The 18,319-nt window shown below is 43.1% G+C and overlaps 2 protein-coding genes across 8 annotated transcripts in view; one reads left to right on the top strand and one right to left on the bottom strand.

Annotated features, from left to right (window-relative positions):
• Window positions 1–18,319, bottom strand: part of LOC144784933 (exocyst complex component 1-like) — a 1,012,560-nt gene that overhangs the window by 830,077 nt on the left and 164,164 nt on the right. The window lies entirely within an intron of this gene.
• The window catches only part of LOC144784934 (BTB/POZ domain-containing protein KCTD12-like), a 92,946-nt gene that overhangs the window by 71,491 nt on the left and 3,136 nt on the right, over window positions 1–18,319 (top strand). The gene's annotated exons all lie outside the window — the stretch shown is intronic.

Genomic DNA, 18,319 nt, shown 5'->3' with positions numbered 1-18,319 from the left:
TTCTTAGCAAAAATGAATTTGACTACCTCAACAACAAGCATCCCAGGATGCCAACCATATAAACGCTTCCCAAAGTACATAGGAGAATGCAGGATCCACCTGGTAGGCCCATCCTTTCTGGCTGTGGATCCTTATTGGAACGACTATGCAAGTATATTGATGTCTTTCTCAGGCCCTAGCAGAAAATACTATCACACACATTAGGGACACGATGCAAACCATACAGTTGGTGGACCAGCTCCTCCATGATCGTGCTACTCGCCTATTAGCAACATAGACATCACAGCACTGTATACAAATATTCCCCAGGATGATGCTCTTAGTAGTATGGAAATCGCCTTAAACCAACGCCCGGCACCACATACCCTGCTAACACAGTTCATCATTGAACTATTAACGATTGCCATGACAAAAAACTATTTTTGTTTCCAGGGCCAACATTATGTTCAGACTAAGGGTGTAGCGATGGGGGCAAGCTTTGCCCCAAACCTTGCGATCATCTTCATGGATGTATTTAAACGAGCACACGTGTTGAACGACTCTAACCCATATGTTGAATGCGTGGAACTATGGCGTCGCTACATAGAGAACGTGCTCATCGTATGGAAAGGAGATGAGGAAGCGCTAAAAAACGTTCACTTTTGGTTGAATGCATGCTCCCAAGATATTTAGTTTACACTTGACTACAACAGATCTAGAATACACTTCTTAGACATAACCATAAACGCAGAATCTGAAAAACTGCACACAAGTCTCTACAGGAAGAGCAGTGAACGCAGTACGCTACTACGCTACTCCAGCCACCACCCACGCAACCTCAGGGATAACCTCCCCTTCGGACAATTCCTGAAGTTGCGGAGGAACTGCTCCAAAAAGGAGGACTATTTCGACGAGTCAGCAGGCCTGTTATCCCGCCTGATTGAAAGGGGATACCCCATTCGACTACTCAAACAGGCACGTAAGTGTGCGTGGCATAATCATAGAGAACCTCTCCTGGAACCCAGACAGAGTAGGAAGGACAACGAGGACCGCTTGTTGTGTGTCACTACTTTTTCGACTAAAAGTAATGCAGTCAAGAAGATTATCAATGAGCACTGGCACCTGGTTTCAGACGAGCTTGACAATGCACCCCACCACTTCATGTTTTTAAAAAAGCGAAACATGTGAGAGATCACGTAGTAATGTCACTATTACCATCAACTACTACTATCAGCCAGACTGCCCTGTGGGGCATCCCTCCAATCAAAGGCCACACGAAATGCGGGCAATGTAAACCATGCCCGATGGTAAAAGACACCACACGATTCACACATAATAACCATACACTTGACTTACAGGAGCACAGTAATTGCAACACCGCGAGGGTCGTATATGCCATCTGTCCCTGTAACTTCATGTATATAGGACGAACAATCCAGAAAGTGAAGTGTCGCATCTTTCAGCACTGTAGCCGCATTAGATGCCAAACCCCGGGGGCACCCTTGGGAGATCACTTTACCAGATTTGGGCATAAACCAGACAGCCTCAGATGGTGGGTGATAGAAAAGGTGAAACCCAACCCCAGTGGCGGTGATTTCAATAACCTTCTGAGTATCCGTGAGTGTCGATTCATACACCTGTTCGACACAGTCAAACATGGCCTGAATGAGTATGAGGAAATAAACAAACCGGTCTCAGTTTTGAACAACGGCTAGCCCCCCTCTGGGAAAGGGACAATGCACTTCTGGCACCACATGCATTGGCCTTATATGCTGCTCTGTACGCACAGTCAAGTGCACCTTACATCTATACTGCAGTATTGTCAACTTAAGCCATGAAGGGCCTTAGGCCACACATAAGCACTTCGAGATAATGCCAGCTAAACACCTAATGCACCCTTGAAGGGTGAAATATAGTACACGCTGCCTGCATTCACACACAAGCAGCCCTTTTTCTTTATCACCGTATGCAATTGCAGACTAAGTGGCACCTTGGTAACTCGCGTGCAAGCCATGACGGGCTTCTGAACACCCAAACATTTAGAGATATTGTCTACTGCAAACCAAATGTATCCTTAAATGTATTATACGCACACGCTGCCTGATTTCGCACACAAGCAGCCTACTAATGTAATTGATTGGGGGCCTAAACGTACAGCAGGCATGTATTATCATCATAAGCAATTGCATACTGATTGGCATTTTGTAAATTTCTCGCAACTATGTATAAGCGAATCGCGATGACCTGATAATTCCTTTGTTTATTCATCGGTTTCCGAGCCCGTATAACGTTTGGAAATATACAACTGTTTTTCCAGTCACTAGAATGTTCTATTGTGCACTTAAATGTAGTGTCAATACACAAACGTTTTTGCCTTAATTTAAACCGATTCAATGCCGCAATTGTTACTCGTGTTTAGCCAATAACGTCTGTACTGAAATGTATTGCAACCACACGAACCCCTTGGTACAATTGTTCACTGCATGTCGGTTTAATGTAATTTTGTCCTTTCAATAATGATGTCCGCAAACAATTTACATGATGCAAGCGTGTGAGGCATATTACACATTACACAATACCTCCCAACCCCTGGTGAAGTCTTTCTTCACTCTAATTTTCACCGTAGCCCCCACCGGCGTGCGAAGCACGCAAGCGGGTTGCTTTTTAGGTTTTGCCTCGCCGAAAGCTGCGCAAGCAGACTTTCGCGAAGGCGAAAAACTTTTGTTTAGAGTATGCTGTGTGTAGTCCCGCCCCTCTGTTCCATTGGCTAGCTCCATAAATGGAGGCTAGCCATTGGAACAGACATCTGTCCGTCATTGCCGGAGCAGATTCGTGGGCGTTCCTGTGATTTTTACTCATCCCACCCCTTTTCCTATGTCATTTTTTTTACAGCTTTGTTTTCCCCATTTCGGAAGTGTCCTTTGCAGGGGTGGGTTGCGCGATGTCCCGCTGTCCGTTTCCCCCCCCCCTCCCGCTGTCCGTCAGCCCGTTCCTGCCCCCCCTCCCGCTGTTCGTGTTCCCGCCCCCCCCTCCCGCTGTCCGTGTGCCCGTAGGTGCTTGTTGTGTGTTGTTTTCCCTTCTTTTTCCACGTTTAAAAAAAAACGAGGTCGATCCGAGCCTTCTTCCTCCTCCCTTCACTCAGCCTGGCAGCAAGAATGCAAAAAAAAAAGAGAGGGAGTGAGGAGACACACACACACACCGGATGGTTAATGTCAGTCACTCCTCCTCCGCCTCCCAGTCACAGATCAAACAGTCTGCTGGGCACAGCCACTTCTGCTTCCCCTTCGCCCCCCATCCGAGCCTGCGACGTCATCAGACGCTGCATGCAGCTCTATTTGGTCTTCGGGTTTTTTTTCTTTCGTTCTGTCCACCTTGCTAGATCGTGACAAAAAAAACGACACGAAAAAAAAAATAAACCGGCGAGGAGCGTAAAGATAAAAAATAAGCCACGCCTGCGTGGAGAAGAAAGCGTCTCTCGCCCGAGGATGAACCTGTCCACTGTTTGTTTCTTGAAACAAACTCTGGGAGAGATAGGGATGCACTTCTCTCCTCTCTCGCAGCTTTCGGTGAAATATAGCAAACGCCTAGAGATCCCAGGGATTTCAGACAGCCTCAACTGATAGACAGACAGATCGAGCTGCTTTTCCTGCTCACGCCTCCTCCCCTACGTCACCCTGACAATTACAAATAGGTCTCACACAAACCCCGTGCCTGTCAATCTTTTTAATTGCTTTGTTTTCATTTCTTTCTCTCCCCTCTCTCTTTCCTTGTCAGCGCTAAATAATGTGCCAGGGAAGAGGTCTTCATACAGGATTGTACTTCTAAGGCACAGGCACCGCCCAGTAGCTGCACTTGGAAGCCCTCGCTAACTTCAAGCCCAGGCATGGCATTTCTAGTGCGCAAAAACATCCGGTCAAGCTCACCTCCGCATGCACGGATAGCATCCTAGAGCCCGCGTTGGGGATTTTTCAGGGGGGTTCAAGCTCCAGCTGCTGAAACGGCTGCCTTTCCTTGCAGGTCAGTGCTGACCAATAGAAAGAAATGAGGCAAAGCGCCTCCAAAGGAGGATCCCCTTATGTGTATGCACAAACCGTACCAACAACCAGGCTTGTGTTGTTATCAATGAAGATGTAAAATTATAAGTATATGCATAAAAAGCACAAGGCTCTGAAACTGACTGTACAAAAGTGTTCAAGCGGGCAGTTTATATTTAGAGGATGTTTGCATGGCCACAGCAGTGTTATTCTGGAGCTCTCTTTAGTAGTCATGGGCTATGTAACTGACCTACGTGTGCACAGTGTATGAGCTTGAAAAGAAGTGCCCAGTATAGGTTCAGGAGGACCAGACCCAATCCAGATTTTCAACTTTCCCCCATAAAATAAATATACATACAATTAATCTAAATTAACTAATTTATCCTGCAACCCCTCCTGACCATACACTGGATACCCCTGAATTATTTCATTCTAACATGCAAGCAACGGCGAGAGTCAGCATGTGCAGGGGAGTGAGGATCAAGCCTTCTCTGTATCACTGCAATCATAATATTACTTAGACATTAATGGCACCCTGCTGTCTGTTCAGGGGCCGACTGATGTCTGACTTCCAGTGTTTTAGTATCTATGTAGCCTCTTACAAAATCAGCTACGGACATGGCCCCTGCAGTTATGCAATTTTGTGGCATAGGCATTTCCCACATAATTATTGATTGCCGCTTTTGCCACATAATCCATTGTCTGCTGCATATTTCAGCAGAGTACCACAACAAATGTTGTTTCTAGCTCAGACACACCAAAAGTTCCTGAAAAATGCAACATGTGTTTCCATAGTGTCAAGCCTTTCGCACAGGTTTACTGCTCACCTTTCTGCTGCTCATTTCTGTATTTGGCTGTTAAAGTGGTGCTAATGAGGTGAAACCTTTGCCCAGATAGAGTTCACGTGTTAAATTTCCTGAATAATGAGGTAATACTGACAGAAAATATGCTACATTGTGCTGCATAATTTTGTGTCCCAAGGCAAGTCTTGAAGCTTTTCAAGCATAGGTAAAATATCACTTGTGTGCCAATCTGAGTATCCTCAAGGTACTGATGTTTGCCAGATTGTGATATGTCATTTTTTTGCCTAGAAGTTGCACATAACATGGTTGAGAGTTCTGGGCCCTGAGATACAACCTCAAAACTAATAGGGAGTTTATATACGGATGGAAGAGTTGAAAACTGTACAAAACTTTAGCTTAGATTCCTTTAAAAGTTCCACATAGCCAGTGCCACTGGAATTATGCCGCAGAGAAGGAACAACTTATATAGTAGAGTTGGCGAAATTATGTGGTAAGAAGAGGCAAATTATGAATGACTCCTTTCACTAAAGTACCCCTCGCCCCCAAAGACTGAATGGCAGGTACTCTGTAACTCAGATGGGAATCACAGACAGCAGAGAAAGACTGAACAATGACAATTATGAGAAAAGCAACATTGCCATTGCAAGCACATCATTCCTGGTAGGAAAATGAAACATTTCTCAGCTCTGCTCCACATGATCATCGACTTAATGGTTGAGTAGATGTAACATGGATCTAGCTAGGCGACCAAAAGTACAAAAGGCTTAAATAAAAAAAATGCACAAAAGGCTCTTTGAACACTTTTGTAGTCAATTCTACCAGACCGGTGTCTGAAGTAAAAAGAAAGTGTAGGGTTTTCATGCCCATCTTCATTGAAAACTATTGGCTTCCATTACAGGGGAGGAAGATTAACTTACACCAAATCATTACGCATGAAGCACTCTACAGGGAGTTCCCTGCTTAACCAGCTAAAAAAGAGGCGTGCAAAGCACACCCACAGAAGCATAAGCCTAGACCATTTTGCTATACATATTATGCTACTTTCCATGTTTATAGTGGAAAGCGTATTCAACACCGCTGCTCTCGTGTTACATACTTGCGCCTGTATAATGCATTAGATGCCCTGTCCCACACTGCAGTCTCCCTGAACTGGGTGTGCTAGGTGCCACTGGGACAGTACTCCCTTCTACAGTCCAGGGACATCCTTACCCCTCCCTCTCTTCCTGCACGACTGACCAGCGTATTAGTGACTGGGGTACTAGCCCCTTGGTGGCTCTGGTCAGCCTTTCACTGCCATCCTGAGTTTGAAAGAGGGGGCAGTGATTCCCACGGCAAGCAGGTATTGTCAGTGAGTCAGTGCGTGCACACGACTGAGGGTCCTTGGGAACTCCTTGCATCCTTCAAAGCCCTCGGGAGTGCACTGGCCAGCTCTCTTTGGCTCACAATCATTGCACCAGTGCCCGAGGGTTCTCATTTCCATGGGCCCATGCCTACAAACTCATGAGGGAAGCACATTTGTGATCATGCTGTGCATATTGCTGTTACTGCACCTATTATCTCCTCAAATGGTTACGGTATTATGTGCTTTGTGGGGCTTGCAGTGTTTGTGGGGGGCTCTGTGTCGGTGTGTGGGGGGCTCGCGGTGTGTGGGGGGCTCGCGGTGTGTGGGGGGCCTCTGTGGGTGTGTGGGGGGGCTCTGTGTGGGGGGGCTCTGTGTGGGTGTGTGGGGGGGCTCTGTGTGGGTGTGTGGGGGCTCTGTGTTGTGTGTGTGTGTGTGTGGCTCTGGGTGTGTGTGTGTGGCTCTGGGTGTGTGTGTGGCTCTGGGTGTGTGTGTGTGTGTGGCTGGCTCTGGGTGTGTGTGTGTGGCTGGCTCTGGGTGTGTGTGTGTGGTAGTAATTGCTGTCTGCTGAGCTCATCCGTAGGGTACAATAGGTGTCACATTTGCGAGAGATAAAGCTAATGGCAATGTAAATAACAATACCATTTATTTATCGGTTTTCAAAACCAACACATAAATACAAATTTTGTCATTTACAATGCAGATAGCTCAAACTTTTCCAAAGGCGAAACCATTGCATTGTAAATGCTTGTTACTGTCCTCGCTACCTAGCAGCCTCCCTGCTGGATTCAAAGCACGGACTGAAGAGGTTTCCGAGGTGAGATACTGCCCAGCCCCGCGCTCACTGTCAATGACAGGCGCCCGGCCCCCCTTCTAACCTAGGACTTTCTTTTAGCAGTGGCAGTGACAGCACTTTGGAGAAGAGGATACTACCCTTCTAACTGGGGTAAGTGCATGCCACCCCCTTTGCACAAGTAATTAAATGGTCTCCGACACCACTGAACACTAGGTTTTAATGGCAGCTCCTCTCACCACAGATGAGGACGCTGCCATCCCTGATTACCTACTGATGCGAGGTCCTTGATGATTCTTAGGAACCTCTGGAGTAAATTAAACCATGCACCACAATGCGTATGGACTACACCTTCTACCCTGACTCGCGCACGAGTAAGTCCCTGATTGTGCAAAGTCAGCACAGTCTGTGAATTACGTTTTATCCTGTGCACAACCCTGACACACTACTATTTATACCTAGGCATTTGAGCCTGACACAATCCCGGTTCTAAGGTTGGCCTCCCGTCCTGAAGAAGACCCGCAAGCTGAGTCCCCCACTCACCCCAGAGCATTAAGTCTGGTCGAAACGTCAACTCCCCTCAACACCATACTTGGACCACAAACTCCCCCATTGTGAAAACGTGCCACATGAGAATTTGTATTGTTACGCAAGAAAAACAATGAAGTTTGAATACTAAATGTGGCCAAGATTAAAAAAAAAAGTGACTGAGATCAGATGACCAGGCTATTTTAAAGCACCAACCTTTGCTTCTTCTACTCACCCTTTCATCACTTGAGCACTACTTTTTTGCACGTTGTTAGGAGTAACCTCCTTTGTGTACCACATGTGTCTATAAGTAAATTAATGTATAATTTACTGTTGAAATACGGTGTAAATTAAAAAACTCGTTTCCTGACATATTGGTCTTGGTTGTTGCACTACTAGCCTAATGTTTGTATTAAACACTGTAAGCAATTAATGTTGAAGCTCCAAAGAAGGAAATCATGATAGTAGGTTTGTTTTAGTCTATCTAAAATTAAGGTCTAGGACCACTGTTTTTCATAACGATTTGTACCCAGGTCCAGGACCACTTTGAGTCACCCCTTTTTTTGATAATGGCTAAAAAGAATGGGAGGAAGAATACTGGGCCAAGAGTATCGAGGCAGCAAAGCTAAAGAATAGCCAGCTGTTTTGGCATCTTCTTGCCAAAGGTTCCCCAAACCCAAAAATAAAAACTGATTTTCATATTCAGCCCCATGTATGAGGGGAGTATTTTAAAGAGTTATGCGCAGGACAGGGTGCTACCACTGATCTGAGCTTGCAACTCGAATGACCAAACACAGTTTTAACTGAGGAGACAGTCATTACCGTAGAGGAAACCATCACAGCTATAAATGCACTACAGAGAGGGAAAGCCCCGGGCCTAGACAAGCTTCCGGGAGACCTGTACAAGGCTGAATCCTCAATCTGGGGCCCCCTATTACAAGTAGTTTTTAACGTCATCTTTTCAGGTGGCGAAATCCCGGCAACCTGGTGGGGGTGCCGAGATTATTCCCATTCACAAAAAGGGAGATAAAGGGTTGCCCTGCAACTATAGGCCGATCAGCCTTCTAGATGTCTCTCAAAAAAATTTCTGCAAAATAATCTTGACTAGGACCCAAAATTAGATCAAGGATAATAACATCTTGTCAGACCTTCAAGCGGGATTCAGGGCCGCCACAAGTACCACTGATCAAGTTTTCAGATTTCTCCTGATAATCTGGAAGGAGTGACCATAAGAGGTGGCCACTTGTATGTTGGATTTGTGGTTTTAACCGCATGCGTGCGGGCGGAATTCCGCCCGTACGCTGGGATTTGCGGTATCGCATGTTCCATGACGAGCTGGGCTCGTCATCAGCGTAGCAGGAGGCTACCTCATGACGAGCCCAGCTCGTCATGAGCGTCGAAGGGGTTAAAAACGGCCTTTGACTCAATAGACCGCAACCAACTATCGCTTGCTCTGAGCAAACTGCGTTTCCCCATCGTATTTACTTAACATTTTGATTTGTTTACATCATAATACTTATGCAAAGGTTAGGTGGAACACTGAAGAGTTCGCACTCTATAAAAATTACCCCCAAAATTAACCTGACACTGTGTAATGTAACTAGCTCTCAAGTAAAGCACTCCAACACCTTCGGGTTGCGCATGGTTACATTGCATAAACAAGCATCGGGGAAAATGCGACAGGAGTTGCCCAAGCCTTGCCCTAACTGTGCTGCAAAGTTGAGCAATTATGGTCCGGTGACTGAGGCTTGCTGAAGCAGCGAGCAGTGAATCGTGAGGGGCTTGGGGGAAATCCTCGCACTTCAGTCAGAGAAAATTAAAGAGGCATCCTCAAACAGCGTCTGAAGCGTCTAATATTTCATCTTGGTATTTGAATGGGTATGGGAGATTAAAGAACTGAAGCTGAATCACCGAAGACAGGCATACAGTGACACAAGCAGGAATTAAAGGTAACTAAATAGTCCCCCAAATGAACATATACACACAGTAGCGTAATGTTAACAGTAAATGGGAAGTGTTCGGTGGGCGGAAACCAAACACAGATAGAAGGGACAAAGAAGAAGGATTTAACCACTAGCAAGCAATCGTAGGGATGAATAAAAAGGCAATGGGCGGGGCTGTAGGGTCACAAAGTGAATACAGCATGTCTCAAAGAACTGCCTAAGCTCGACCTAAAAACAGTCATGGAAACTCATAAGAGGGGAGGGATGCACATTTTTCAATCATAGTAAAGGAGGCCCAGACGGAGAAATGAAGAGGGAAAGAGAAAGATCACGCAGAAAGGAAGGAGGATGGAATGACATACAAAAAGAAGGAAGAAACTGCTGCAGGAAACACAGGCCAAATAGATGAAATGATGAGTGCAAGGGTGAAGAGATTGAAGGAAGGAAGAGATAAAGATTGTTTGCATGAGTGGGTGAAAGAAAGAATGGACAGATTGATGAAAGGTGATATGAATGGGTGGATGGATGAAAACCTGGATTGAAGCGTTAAAGGGTGGATGATAAAAAGGGAGGTGAAATAACGGATGGGTGAAAAAGGGTTGGATGGATAAAATGATATATAAATGGTTAGAAGGATGGATGGAAGACTATTTATTTGAAAGTTTTATAGAGCGCGGACAAGACCTTTGCGGGTGTCAGAGCGCTCTATAGTAAGTGAGGTTAATTATATAATGCATTAAAGATAAGTAAGTCAAATATACATAACCTCATTGAGCAAACAAAGCAAAGCAATAAGGTGCAGAACAGGAGAGACCTGATGAGTCATGGAAATGGCACATAGAATGATTGGGTTGACTAGTTGGATAACGGGTGCGAATGTTCTCACAGAATCCTAGGTCTGTATTTAAGTGAATTTTGCCATAAGAATGTCTTTTACTTCCAATTTGAAAGATGCAGTGGAGGAGTTCAGTCTTGTTTCTGGGGGTAGGGCATTCCATATCCTGGGCGTCATTCCTGAGAAGGATCGTTTATATGTTTTTTTCTTGTTGAATTTTTGTGGCTTCAGTAGTAGGTTTTCCGCACTTCTCCTGGATCTTATCCCACCAGATATTGTCAGTTTCTGTGTGAGATAGCTGGGTGCATTGTGATGTATGGCCTTATGCGTCATGCACGCTATTTTCAGGTGAATTCTGGCTTCAAATGGCAGCCAGTTTAAAGGTTTTAGGTCAGGGGAGATGTGGGCCCTTCTTTTCGATCCAGTGATGGGTCTCGCTGCAGCATTAGTCGAGGCTCTTAGGGGAGCTGTAGTAGCTTTGGAGAGGCCGCATAGAGAGACACTTCCATAGTCCAGCCGAGATAAAACTAGAGCTTGAACGCCATCTTGAAGTCATTGGCGGGCAGGACGGGTTTGAGCTTCCCCAGTGTATTTATCCAAAAGTTTGCTCCCTTAGTTGCCTTGCTAATGTGTTTCTAATGTTGAAAAGGGTGAAAGGCCAGAATGGTAAAGGATTGGATGGATGGAATGTTTGATCGATAGAAGCATGAAAAGCTGAATGGATGGGTTGATTTGCTGAAATTTTTTAAGAATAGAGAGATAGCTGTACTAAGGAGGGATAAAGGAGCCTTATAGAATGAGTAGGGCTTATTTGCTTCTCTCACCCAATGATTTTCGAGGTATGGATTTAAGTGGAGGTGTTTTTATTTTTTAGCTTCTCTCTTGATTGAGGTGCACTAGCAGAGCTGAGGGATACCGGATGCAATCTGTGCTAGGTTAGTAGGCACTAGGGGCCAGATGTAGGTTGGTCGGTAACGGCCGAAAATCGGTATTTTCGGCCATTACCGACCGGTAATTCAGAAATGGTATGTAGGGCCCTGAATTTTACAGAATCGGTAAATTTACCGATCGGTAAATTTACCAATTCTGTAAAATACCGAATCGGTATTTTTACCGATTCGGTATTTTACAGAATCGGTAAATTTACCGATCGGTAAATTTACCGATTCTGTAAAATACTGAATCGGTAAATTTGAGATGTAGGTGGGACTCTTCTGAGTCCCACAAGCCTTACAGAATCGGTATTTTACCATCAAATCCAATTTGATGGTAAAATACCGATTCCGGTGTGCATGCACATGTGTGCATGCACACCTCTGCCATATGACAGGCAGACCTGCCCTTGGGGCATGTATGCCTGCCACATGGCACCCGAGCCTATTTTTGGGGTGCCAGAATGTGTCAAAGTGACACCCCCTGCACCCTTGCTAAAATCGGTAATTACCGATTCTGTAATTACAGAATTGGTATTGCCCATTGATTCCTATGGGCTTCACAGCCCATAGGAATCAATAGGAAATACCGATTCGGTATTTACAGATTCGGTAAATACCGAATCTTAAAGATTCGGTATTTACACATCTGGAAATACCTACATCTACCCCCTTCATATTTACCACTTCTTAAATACCGAATCGGTAAAATTCGGTATTTAAGAAGTGGTAAATATGAATTACCTACATCGGGCCCCAGATGAGGTGCCTTACTAGAGCTGTGCTTGGCTCTCGTTTCTTGGACAGCAAAAATTGCTAAATGGCAGAACTGGGGCGCGGTGGTTGAGCTGCATGCCGTAGGACTCGATAGAGGAGAATGGGACGCAGTAGCCCTGTGATGCCAGCGCTAGATTAGCAGTGGGTGCTACATGCCAGGATTGAGGTGCACTGAAAGAGCTGGGTGCTACAAGCCTCAATAGAGGAGGCTAGGCCCAGAAGCCCTAGGATACCAACCAGCGCTAGATTAGCAAGGGGTGTCAATTGCCAGGATTGAGGTGCACTGGCAGAGCTGGGTGCTACAAGCCTCAATAGAGGAGGCAGGGCCCAGAAGCCCTAGGATACCAGCGCTAGATTAGCAGGGGGTGCCTCATGCCAGGATTGAGGTGCTGTAAGGAGCTAATTCTGCTTGATATGTTTCTTCTATGTTTATTACACTGTTAACGTATGTTCTACATTCCACTTGTAGATCTTAGGCGTGCGCACCTTCAAACATGTTTGTTTGAAGGTGCATCGCTCTAGGTCCTGCTCTCTCATGTTACCCACAACTGTGGAATTGCCATTCGGCAGTTGTGCTTCATCGAGAGCAGCAGCACTCCCGTGATTTGCTGTAATCGGAATAAATTCTTTATTGAATGTTCACTTACTTTGTTGTCCTGATTCAAGTCCGACATTACCACCTTTACATCTGGCGACGAGCGGACCAGCTTTTCACCATTTTGAGGGAATGTTCGCTTCATTTTGTCTTCACACCCTTGTCCAAGACTCTTCGCATCGCAAGTCCATCATAACAATTGTTGCTACTGACTCAAGTTCCTCACGTACCTTCCACTCTACAGTTCCCCACTTCCCGGAACAGAATACGACCTTGGCTTCAATATTTGGGGGATTTTAAATTTTTGGGTCAGTTTCGGAGAAAGGAACCAATCGACGGATTTAATCTATACTCACTCGATGACATCATCACACAACGTGAGCCGCCCTCTTGAAGGACGCAACAACGCAAATGACAATAAATCTTGTTATCTTTCCATTTAACAAGTGACTTCATTGCGTTGCAACGCTGAGCGGCCATTTTAATTGCCAATTTCTCTTCAAAAACGATCGGTTAAACACACGATCGAGTTTTCAGGTGTGCACCTTCATCATTTCATACGGTATGTAATTTTACAAATAAGTATTAATTTGAAGCACAAGAGAAAGTTGTTCTTCATTAAGCATTATTCTTTGACATTTTAAAGGCAAATTACTTCAAAATTGATAGTTCATTTTAAAATAACGTATATTGAAAGTTACATAATTAAAAGTTCCTACACTATTTTTCAATGGCATCTAATCAACAAATTGTACATCTCAATCTTTTTCTACCAGTAAATGGCAAACCAAATGAATCTTGGAAAATATGGTTTCGCAGTTGTGAGAGTTACTTGATTGCTGTTGATGCTGAAGAATACTCACCTAAATGTAAATTGGCTATATTTTACAGTCATTTAGGAAGCGCTGGTAGATAAGTCTTTGATAATTTACCGAACTCTCTTCCTCCTCCTGGAAATGGTGATGGATGGAACGTTTATACTGACGCTGTGCAAATACTAAATAAGAAATCTTGGGGCCAACCAAATGTTACGCTAGAACGTTTTACTTTCATGAAGCGTAAACAAGATCCAAACGAGTCTGTTGAATTTATGTCAGCACTAAGGAATTTAGCAGCGGATTGTAATTTTGGTGCTTCTCTTGACATGTCCATCAGGGATCAGTTCTTATACAGCTGTTTCCATAAACAAATTCAAGAGCGTGTTCTTAGTTGTAGAGATCCTCCCTTAACTGAAGTTATAGACATGGCAAAGAGCATTGAGAGGAGCATCATTTCTTCAAAGTGCATATCTAATGGAAATGATTCGTCCATCAATTTAATAGAAAATGACTCCACTATGAATGCGATTGCCATCAAAAACAAATTTTCGAAAACCCTTACAGAGGAAAACTTTCACAGTTTGTTATAGATGCGGATCTAAGTCTCATCTTGGAAATAGTCCATTGTGTTTTGCTCTTGGTAAAAAATTCACAAATTGTAATAAGATGGGTCATTTTAGTTCTGTTTGCAGGAACAAACTTTTTTTTCAAGTTACTTTAATATCTTCACAGGAACATCAACGTCCTGATGTCAATGTTGCTTCTCTGGATGTTTCTTCTTTAGATTCGTCTTTACGAAGTCTCAGCATTAACACAGAGTTGAGTTCTAAAAATAATACTGAAAAGATTATTTTGTCAATTGATTCCAGTGAAGGTTTGGGTAACCATGACTGCGCCAAAGACCCCACATGTGAAGTGTTGATAAATGATAAGTTACTTTTTTTTCTTTCTTTTTTTCTTTTTTTATTTCTGACAGACGCGGCAAGAAAGCTGGCGACACAGAACATAGTTACCGGGGATTCTAACAGTTGTAAAAACAATAAAGCAGGTTTACACTGAATAAAATTCATCTTTTTTAGTAATGGAAGAATAAACCTTTTCCTGGCATCTTGGTACAATGGGCAATAGATCATAAAGTGCATAGTGTTTTGCCGGGAAAAATCATCACATTTGCATGGAGCAGCATCTTCAGGTCTACTCCAACCCTCCAAGTCCCCGAGTACTGTGTAAATTTGGTTAAACCGAAGTTTAGTCAATAACCATCTATGGAAAGAATTTGTTACAATGGTCAAGTAAGGTGACATAGCTATTGACTGGGTAACCAAAACATGGCCCCTAACCAAAGATTTACGTAGTTCAACTCCTTCCCGCTCTGCCTCCCTTAACTTGATTAGTTTTTACCCACTCTAAGTCTGCCTTACAAAGAGGTTCCGGATTGAAAAAGATCTCTGGTCGACCCATATACATTGCTAACATTTTTATGTAAGACAACCACTGGATTTTGTTCATATTATCGAGCATAATACAGTCCTTTAAGATCTTATGACTTAGGGAGAGGTTCGGGTTTAACCAAGTTTTAATCCATAGCAGCATTGGGGCTATTTTAATTATATCTGCTAGGTAACCAATCCCCAATTCTAGATGGACAGAGTGGGTAGCAGTAGATTGAGGGAGGCCTAGGAGGGACCGTAGGAATTTGTTTTCCTCAATTTGAATAACGTCGGGTTTAGTGAATCCCCATATTGAGGCCCCGTACCTTGCGATGGAGATAGTCTTGGCTTTGTAGATTGTTCAAATTTGCCTCATAGAGTTCCCCCCCAGCCTTTTAGCAAAGCCTAGCACTGCAGCTGAAGAATTTCTCACCGAATTTACCTTAATTGAGAGTTGAGGGGACCATGAACCCTTATCATCAAATACTACTCCCAGGTAGGTAAATACCTTCACTCTGGTGATTTCTTCACTACCACAAAAAAAGGTCTTAACTTAGTTTTTTGAGGGCCCCAGAGACATAACATGCGATTTGCCATTGTTTACTACCAAATCCAGGCTTTTCATAAAATCTCCAAACGAGTCCAGCAGTCTTTGCAGGCCCAACGGGGTCCTCGCCAACAGGACAGCGTCATCCACGTATAGGAGCACCGGAACCGGTGTTCCTCCCATACGCGGGATGTCAGGAGTCGCTGTTAACAGGTTTACCTCCAATGAGTTTACATATAATGTAAATAACATAGGGGCCGGGATGCATCCCTGGCGCACCCCTCTGTCGCCAGCTTTCTTGACGCGTCTGTCAGAAATAAGAGGGATAGACAGAAAAGCTATCCAAGAACTTGAATCCTCTTAATATCCAGACAATGTATTCCTATCAATTGCTTAAACATGGGATTGAATGATTATGTATCTTATTCGATTTTGAATTGCATTTTTATCCTGTATACTACATTTTTAACAGATATTTTTAATGTATTTGTATAGCATACTTTTATGATTTTAAATAATCGAATAAAGTGGTTTTGACACATGATAAGTTACTTGACATGATGGCAGACTCTGGTGCCCCTGTGACTATTATCTCTGATGTTATTTATGAGAAATGTTGGTCTTCTTCAGTGTCTCTTTTAGAATTAGACCTTGTCCCAAAAGCATATGGAGATAAAGACATAGATATGCTTGGTGTCTTTTTTGCGAATGTTACTTGTCTTGGTAAATGCATTAATACCAACGTTTATGTTGCCATAAAGGGTAAAAACATCATTGGTTGGCAAGATCTTGCAAAGATGGGTTTAAAATGAGTTCCCGGTTCTGAGAATCCTGTTTAACTTGATGATGTTGAAATCTCTTCTATTTCTGAGAATTTGGACTTCATGATCAATGACTTAATCTCTCAATTTCCTGAGGTTTTTAGTACAAAAATTGGAAAAATAAAAAGGTTTGAGTGCTTAATAAAACTCAAACCCCATGCAGTACCTATTATACACAAACTCAGATCCACACCATTGTGTCAGAGAAGATCTTAAAACACTATTAGACAAAGTGGTTTCAGGAGGTATCATTGAAGCCACAGATTCATCTCAATGGGTTAGCCCCATAGTGATCATAAGGAAAAAGGATTTTAGTATCCTCCTATGTGCAGATCGTCCCTCCTTGAATCAAAACATACTCATTGATTGTCACCCCCTGCCCAGGATACAAGATTTACTCAAGGCATTAATCAACATATTTCACTCTTTTTGATCTTCGCAGTGCATACCATCAGATTCCTCTCTCTCCCCAATCTACTGATTTGACCACCTACATAACTCCCTTTGGAGCTTTTAAATATTTGAGATTACCTTTTGGTTTGGCCTCTGCGGCCAGTGTTTTCCAAAAATGTATGGATTGCTTGTTAGCAGACACCTAGTCTGTTCAAGCTTATCAAGATGATGTTTTGACTTTTTCTAAGAACAAAAATGAACACTTCCACTCTTTAAAAGAAGTTTTCACACATTTCAAAGAGGCAGGTATCACATTAGGCAGTCATAAATGTAAATTTTTTAAGAGAGAAGTTGACTATTTAGGACATTCCATTTCCTCATCTGGTATCAAACCAAAATTCTCACTTACTCAAGCCATCTCTAATGTTCAAATTCCCAAGGATAAAGACACACTTAATTCATTCTTAGGAATGACTGAGTATTATTCAAGATTCATTCAGAGTTATTCACAAATTCTTCAAACTTTACGCAATCTCTTAAAAAAAATTAAATTTTGTGTGGTCTTCAGAACTTGATGTTTCATTTAACCTTATCAAAAAAGTAATTGTTGAAGCTCCCGCTTTGTCTTCCTTTACCCCTGGTGTTCAATATACAATTTCAGTTGATGCAAGTCAATTAGGTTTAGGTGCCGTACTTTACCAATGGTCTGGTTCAAAAGAGCATACCATAGGATTTGCATCCAGGTCTCTCTCCAGTGCTGAGATGAGTTACAGTACTATAGAGAGAGAGGCTCTCGCCTATTCGTGGGCCGTAGATAATGTTTAAAGTTTTATATGGGGCTTTCATTTAATTTTGTTAAATGATCACAAACCCTTGTTGCATCTTCTCAATGGCAATGACACTGGCAAGGCTTCAGCAAGATTGGTACGCATCCTGTCCAGATTACACAATTACAATTTCACAATTTGACATATTGCGGGTGGGCGCATGTCAGAGCAGATTGTCTTTCTAGACTACCCCTAGAGGACAATCTTTCAGACCCAAATTTTGATGAAATAGTGTGTTGCTTTTGTTGATGACTCTTATATTTCATCCCTCACCCTTTCAGAATCCGATTGGCTGCAAGCATATCATGATGATCATATTCTAGAAGCGGTTAAAAATATGATAATTTCTGGTTGGCCTAAAAAGCGTTCTCTTCACTCCTCATTAAAGTCTTTTGCTCAAGTGCCAGATAATCTTTCAATTGTCGAAAATGTCATTATGCGTGGTGATCAATGTGTTCCTCCTACATCTCTTCGCATTAAACTTTTTCAAACAGCACATGAAGGACATCTAGGAATAGGAGCCACTTCAAGAAAATTAAAGGAACATTTTTGGTGGCCTTGTCTAGATAGAGATGTCACACGTTGGATTGGCAAATGCGATATATGTTTACGCTCTGATAAGCATTGGAGAACCAGCAAACTCCCACTTCACTCTGTACCATTACATGAAGAAGCATGGTTTAAACTTGCAATCAACTTTTCCGGTCCTTTTGACCTTCTTTCGAATGACAAACGTTATATCATTGCCTTCATTGACTATCATTCCAAGTGGGTTGCTTTTGATTTTTGAATCTCTCCTAATTCCATCGCAGTCATTAATTTTCTTAGCTGTGTTTTCCAATCAGAAGGTTCACCAAAAGAAATTGTCTCCGACAATGGCTCACATTTTTGCTCTTCATCCTTGCAAGAATTTTTTAATGCACAT

The sequence above is a fragment of the Lissotriton helveticus genome, chromosome 10 (assembly GCF_964261635.1).
Source record: "Lissotriton helveticus chromosome 10, aLisHel1.1, whole genome shotgun sequence".
In the NCBI taxonomy this organism is placed as follows: Eukaryota; Metazoa; Chordata; class Amphibia; order Caudata; family Salamandridae; genus Lissotriton; species Lissotriton helveticus.
Note: the sequence above shows the minus strand (reverse complement) of the source record. Positions and strands in the feature narration are given on the sequence as shown.